This window comes from Bufo bufo, chromosome 6, assembly GCF_905171765.1.
Source record: "Bufo bufo chromosome 6, aBufBuf1.1, whole genome shotgun sequence".
Taxonomy (NCBI): Eukaryota; Metazoa; Chordata; class Amphibia; order Anura; family Bufonidae; genus Bufo; species Bufo bufo.
In genome coordinates, this window is record NC_053394.1 from 364,496,564 (window position 1) to 364,503,991 (window position 7,428).

Genomic DNA, 7,428 nt, shown 5'->3' on the forward strand with positions numbered 1-7,428 from the left:
TTTTGCGGTGCGGAGGCACGGACAGAAACACCATGGAAGCGCTCCGTAGTGTGTCCGTCGGGTTCCGTTCCGCATCTCCATGGTTGCACACAAAGTTCGTGTGCAAGAGGCCTTAAAGTCAGTTTTGCTTGAGTCTGCATGGCATACTTTGCGCAAAATATATAAAATTTCCCATGTCGGTTATTAAATGCTTTTGTCTAGTAATGCTTCTCCATTTTTTTACACCACCCACTACTGGAGTGAATTAGCAACTTTTTTTTAAAAAAAAGTTGCAGTCATAGTTCTAGAGTGGAACTAATTAACATGGTTAATCATTCCCACTTTCCCACCCGCTTTTCAAAACTGGAATGAGTGGTGTAAACAAATCTTAACATTTTGCCCATGTAAGCACAAACAAAAATAAAATAAAATCACAAAAGCCCTTTTTGAAGCCAGAATTCTGGAGTACAGGTCCTGATAAATTCCCCCTATTAAGGCTGGGTTCACACGAGCGTGTCCGGATTAGGTCCGGATGCGTCCCGGTGTGTTGCGGCAAACCCGCGCAAGTAGGAATGCAATTGCAGTCAGTTTTGACTGCGATTGCGTTCCGATGTTCAGTTTTTTATCGCGCGGGTGCAATGTGTTTTGCACGCGCGTGATAAAAAACCGACTGTGGTACCCAGACCCGAACTTCTTCACAGAAGTTCGGGCTTGGGATCGGTGTTCTGTAGATTGTATTATTTCCCCTTATAACATGGTTATAAGGGAAAATAATAGCATTCTGAATACAGAATGCATAGTAGGTGATCAATTGAGGGTTAAAAAAATAAATAAAAATTAACTCACCTCCTCCGCGTAGTTCCCGGTCTCTTCTTTACTTCTAATGATGAGCTGTCGGCTAAAGGACCTTTGGTGACGTCAGATCACATGCTCCAATCACATGGTACATCACCACGGTGATGGACCATGTGATTGGAGCATGTGATCTGACGTCACCAAAGGTCCTTTAGCCGACAGCTCATCAGAAGAGACTGGGAATTACACGATCAAGAGGAGAAGGTGAGTTAATTTGTTAATTTTTTTTTAACCTCTCCAGCGCTATTTTACTAAGCATTCTGTATTCAGAATGCTATTATTTTCCCTTATAACCATGTTATAAGGGAAAATAATAATGATCAGGTCTCCATCCCGATCGTCTCCTAGCAACCATGCGTGAAAATCGCACCGCATCCGCACTTGCTTGCGGATGCTTGCGATTTTCACGCAACCCCATTCATTTCTATGGGGCCTGCGTTACGTGAAAAACGCAGAATATAGAGCATGCTGCGATTTTCACGCAACGCACAAGTGATGCGTGAAAATCATCGCTCATCTGAACAGCCCCATTGAAATGAATGGGTCCGGATTCAGTGCGGGTGCAATGCGTTCACCTACCGCATTGCACCCGCGCGGAAATCTCGCCCGTGTGAATGCAGCCTAAGTTTAAGAAACGTTTTTTGTTTTTTTGTGATGGTTGGAGGATCATGATCCAGTTCCAGCTGGCAAACAGTGAGTCTGAGGGGCTGTGTTTTTATGTACTGTCCTACCGACTACATTCTTAACAATATGCACCAAAGATTTTTGGATTTTAAAAACATTACAGTAGAGTGCTGGACATTCTGTTGTTTAGGATACTGACTGTGACTTCTCTGCTCTGAAGTCTACTATGCATAGATCAGGAAGCTGTCACTGGTCCTCACACACTGTTTGGCTACTTCTCTCGGTTCTCTTCAATGCTTTGTTCCAGACTCTCCTCTGCTCTCTCGCAGCAAATAGGACAAGGATCCTGCCTTACATCCCACATTTCCCACTTCCTGTACTTCACAAATCTCTTCTCCTAGGAACCAATTTCTGTCATGTATTGCCCTCTAACATAGGCTACATTTGATCAAGATTGGAATTTCTCTCTATGCAAAAAAGTATCTCTCAAAGAGGTGAACCATCTCCCTAGCACCACCTTGTGGTACTGGCTCCCTATGAGTAAAAAATCCGATTGTCTAAAGGGGTTGTCTCATCATAGACAATGGGGGCATATCGCTAGGATATGCCCCCATTATCTTATAGGTGCGGGTCCCAACGCTGGGACCCGCACCTATATCGAGAATGGAGCCCCGCAAGTGAAGGAGGGCGCACTGCGCGTCCGCAGCCATCCTCCATTCATTTTCTATGGTGCCTGCGAATATAGCCGAGCTCCGTAGAAATGAATGGGAGCGCAGGGGCCTGGCATGCGCGGTACTCTCCCATTCACTTCTATGGGGAGCCGGCTTGGTGGTGGCTGGACTGGAGTCCTCCAGCCACCACCTTGCGGGCTCCGTTCTCGGTATAGGTGAGGGTCCCTGCGGTGGGACCCGCACCTATAAGACAATGGGGGCATATCCTAGCAATATGCCCACATTGTCTATGATGAGACAACCCCTTTAACAAGCCCTGGGATTTGATAAAGTAAAATAGCCAAGCCAAATATCCATCTGTAGACAGTTGTTTCAGAGTGTTTGCCCCTCATAAGTACGAAGTAGAATTCTGGCTGGCTAGGCATAGGATGCTTTGAATGCGGCTTAGCAGAGTGCTAGATCTCTTTAAAGAGACCAGTCCTGTATGGAAACTTACTGGAAGTGTTCCATGGTATGGAGACTTATTGGCAATGCTCCATGGGAATTGAATATGCAGATATCTCAAAAGAAAGAACCATCTCGCTAGCGCCACCTTGTGGAAGTTGCTCCCTATGACTCAAAATCCTGCTTTTTGACTCATTAAAAAGGGCTTGACAAAGGAACATAGCCAGGCCAGATATCCATCTGTTGACAGATGTTTTGGGCTGTTTGCCCCTCATCAGTACGAAATAGGATTCTGACTGGTCCTTGCTTCCCCCCCCCCCCCCCTTCTTCCACCTCGGCAGCCAAAGCCCTATGCTTATCTGGGCCAGCACCAGAAAAATAATCAAATAATCAACATCCTTCTCATTTAAAAAGATAGATCAGAGAGAGCCTCTAGCCATGGCCTCCTACTTATTGAATTTCGTCAACACATTATTTTCCTGTTAATATCATTTTTGTGATATAATAACAATAATAATAATATTCATGACTTTTCCACTTATAAAATGATGAAGCTTTTTCAAGAATGTTTTGACAGAACATTGTTTTCCCAGCAATACAGTTCTTAAACGGGGGGAGTAACGGGGGCGTGGCCTAGCAGTCAATGGGGCAGGACGCGTGAGCGCCGTGCTCCGCCACCAAGCCGCAACATTAAGGGCTCCGAGCTTACCACACCGTTCCCCCCATGGGCAAAAGGCTGCCAAAGAAGCCCCCAGAGGGGGCCCTACCTCCTCCGGACCCTCCTCATCGAGGTACACTCGGGGACTTTGTTCTGCGCTCTGGCCAGAGCGCACTGCCACAGCCGCCATCTTCCCCGCCCTCTCTGGTTCCGGCCGCCCCTGCAGACGTGCTCCTACAACGCTGTAGGGAGGGACAGAAGCACAAGGAGACGGACTCCCTCACAATGCAGGAACCCCCAGTGCCAATTACTGTGGCCACAGAGGCCAGCCAGCCTCCAGCTTCTGCACTGCTGCCCTGGACATGGGCATAGCAGAAAGATCCTGCTTCTAAGATGGCGCCCGCACGTGCTGGACCGCCGACGTCGGGGGAGGCCCCCCCTCAGGTCACTTCCCAGGGGAGACATCCTGACCCCCTCCTGCCATCCTCCCCCCTGGCCCTTTCTCCCAGCAGATGGGGACCCCTAGTTGTGGACATTATAGCGGCAGTGCCCCCTACCCCCTCACCATCTCTGGAACTTGAGGATGACATAAGGGCTACCCCTCCATGCAGCGGTACCCTGGAGACCCTGGAGAAGGAACACGAAGTTACACAGTCCTGTGTCTCTCAATTCACGCATCGGTGTCCTCACAGGCCGTGGGGCTCCGTGATTTGCAGCGTCATTTGGAGGACTTAGACAACTGTGGGAGAAGGAATAACATTAGAATCCGTGGCCTCCCGAAGCCCCCAGGGGAGGAGGACATACAAGGAACTCTGGATGCACTCTGCAACAAAATTATGGGGGACCCCTTGTCTCATACTACTAAGCTGGACAGGGCCCATAGAGCTCTCCAGCCCAAAGGGTCCACCTCGCAACCAAGGGACATTATTTGCTGTGTCCATGACTTCACCTGGAAAGAAGTGATCATGACAAAAGCTAGGGACTCCCGATTTCTGGATTTCCAAGGGGCCCGGATACAGCTCTTCCAGGACTTGTCGTTGATCACGCTGCAGAAATGATGCCATCTCCGTCGACTACTGGAGACCCTGAGGGACCATCACATCCCGTACCGCTGGGGGTTCCCCTTTGCCCTAAATGCCCGGATAAACTGCTGCACAGTGGTCCTACACTCCTACGCTGATCTCGACCTATTCTGTGCCGCGCTGGATGTGTCAGTACCTGACTTCCCACGCCTTCCTAGCTAATCATAGTCACCGAAAGGCAGGTGTTGCAATACTGCTATCGGCCTCCTGTCCCATCTCAGTATCCTCCTCCCACATAGACCCTGATGTCCGCTACGTCATTTTGGAAGGGACCTATCAGGGTCACCCTATTGTACTCTGTAATGTGTATGCCCCCAACACCTCCCAGCTTCTGTTTCTGCGTCGGGTCCTCTTCAGACTCCAGGGTCTGCCTCCGGCCGCGTGGATCCTGGGTGGGGACTTTAACATGATTTTCTCCTAGAATGCAGATAGTTTGTCCCTCCTTTCCACCCCCCCTCCCTCGACCCAGTGCTTTCTATGACCTCTGGAGAGTGGACAGCCCTTCGGGTAGAATGTTTACCTTCTACTCCCCCCTACCCATAAATTACACACCCGGATAGACTACTTCTTCGGCAATGCTCTGACTAGGGATGAAACATCTGAAGTCGATTTGCATAAAATTTCGTTCTAATACTGTATGTAGCAGGAGCTCCGTACAGTATTAGAATGTATTAGCTCCGATGAGCCGAAGTTATTGCTTCATGAAGTCTCGCGAGACTTCGCGCAATAACCATAAATTTATTTGATCTTGAAGATGATGCATGATGTTTCCATTGATCTTATCTCCTGGTCAGATCACGGCTCCGCATCCTCACCCTTTCTTCTCAACTGGTACCACAACGCACCTGTCACTGGCGCCTAAATGATTCTCTACTGAAATCACCGTCCACTCGTGCGTACACAGAGGGATACATCCAAATGTTCTTCAGCGAAAACACTGGCTCGGCCCCATCCCAAGGGCCTCCTGCTCTGGGAAGCTCACAAGGCAGTGGTGCGCGGCCACTGTATTGCACTGGCCTCGCGATTTAAAAAAACATAGAAAGCTCCAGGTTCAGGAACTCACAGAGCAAATGACTTCGCTACAATCCCGACTGAGCATTAAGCTGAGTCTTTCCCTTCTCCGGGAGCTGGTGGAGGCCCGTGCAAAACTAAAGGAGGCCTCTATGCATAACGTGGAATGCATGATGCTCTACTCGAAGCAGAGATACTACGAGAAGGGAAAGAAAAGCCAACACCATTTTAGCTTGCCAATTGCGGGACGCTGACTCCAAGCGTGCTCCCCAGGCGGTGAAAGACATAGCTGGTTGTCCCCAATACCACCCTGACATGATTACTCGATGTTTTAGTGATTACTACTCCAAACTGTATAACCTTACCAATGCACACTCGCACACTCCCCCACTATCCCGCATACGTGATTATCTATCCTCTTGTAAATTGCTTAGGCTCTCACCAGAGGCAGTTGCCTCCCTGAACAGCCCTATATCCGTTGAGGAACTAACGGACGTGATTAAATCCCCCCCCGCCGGCAAATCCCCGGAACCTAATGGGTCCACAGACCTATACTACAAAACATTTCGATCCGAACTCTCCTCCCACCTTCTGACCTTACTCAACTCGTTTCTACTGGGCTCCCCAATCCCATCGTCCATGCTGTCATCCCACATTGTAGTCATCCAAAAAATGGGTAGAGACCCCCAGAACTGTGCTAATTATAGACTGATCGCTCCTTCTTAATGCAGACCTTAAAATTTTCACTCATATCCTCGCTGCTCGCCTTAGTGTGTGCTTCCCACCCTGGTCCATAAGGATCAGGTGGGGTTTATACCCTATAGACAGGGTGGAGATAACACTCGCCGGGTTATTAATTTGATTGATGTGGTGACTCGTACTATGACCCCCACAGTTAATTTTGAGTCTCGACGCAGAGAAGGCCTTTGACCGGATCGACTGGTCTTTCCTATTTGAAACCCTCCGAACCTTCGGTAACCCGGGACCCTTTTTACAAGCCATTCTCAGCCTCTACTCTGCCCCTTCGGCGCTTGTCAAGTTGCCCTTCTGCTCCTCCACTCCGTTTATTATGTCTAATGGTACGCGTCAGGGTTTCCCACTCTCGCCGCTTATTTTTGCACTGTGTATAGAACCCCTTGCGGAATACATTCGACTGAACCCCGACATTTAGGGACTTAAAGTACGGGATAGGGAATTAAAGATCTCCCTCTATGCGGATGACGTCCTTCTCACCCTGACCAAACCCCTCATTACACTACCTAACCTTCACATCTGTGACAGGTCTCAGAAGGTCTGAAAGATTATCTATGCATTAGTGATCTGACAGCCTCTTTTGGTTTCACTTTGTCTGTGTGATGCTGGTATGTCCACACCTCCTGTTCAGGTGTTGATCATGTGACCTTTACCTCGCCCTGTTTAGTCTGACTTTTCCCATCACTTCTTGCTTGGGATAGCTTCATTTGGTCTTGGAAGAGCTGGAGTGTGGTTCGTGTTGAAGTCCTGTTCATCCTTCATCCTCTGAAATTAAGTGTTCCGCTTGTCGTGTTTTGTATCCCCCCCCCTGGTTGTTTACTAGGCCTTAGTGAGACGCTAGTTCCTTCACCAGGGAAGGAACGGGTGGTCTCTGCCCTGTCATTATATTTAGGGCAGAAAAAACACGGGTGGACAGCACTCCTTAGTAATAATGCTGCGGGTGCTCATCTGCAAGGGAGGTGGTAAAAAGCCCCCCAACATAAACAACCTATGGATGTCCGAAAAAAAAAAAAAAAATGGAGAAAGCACGTCCAAAAGGTGGAATTTTATTCCAGATGCAACGTTTCGGCTTAGTGATAGCCTTTGTCAAGCATGCTTGACAAAGGCTATCACTAAGCCAAAACGTTGCATCTGGAATAAAATTCCACCTTTTGGACATGCTGTCTCCATTTTTTTATTTTTTCGGACATCCATTATCTTTAGGGCATCTGAGGGTCACCAGGGTTTTCTAGGTTCTCATGTATGGGTATCTCTACCATCGAGAGGTGCCCATACGGATAGGAGTTAGGGCCAGGAGCAGGGTTTTATAGGTGGTGACCCTTTTCCTTCCCTAGTGGTGAGGCCTAGTGTC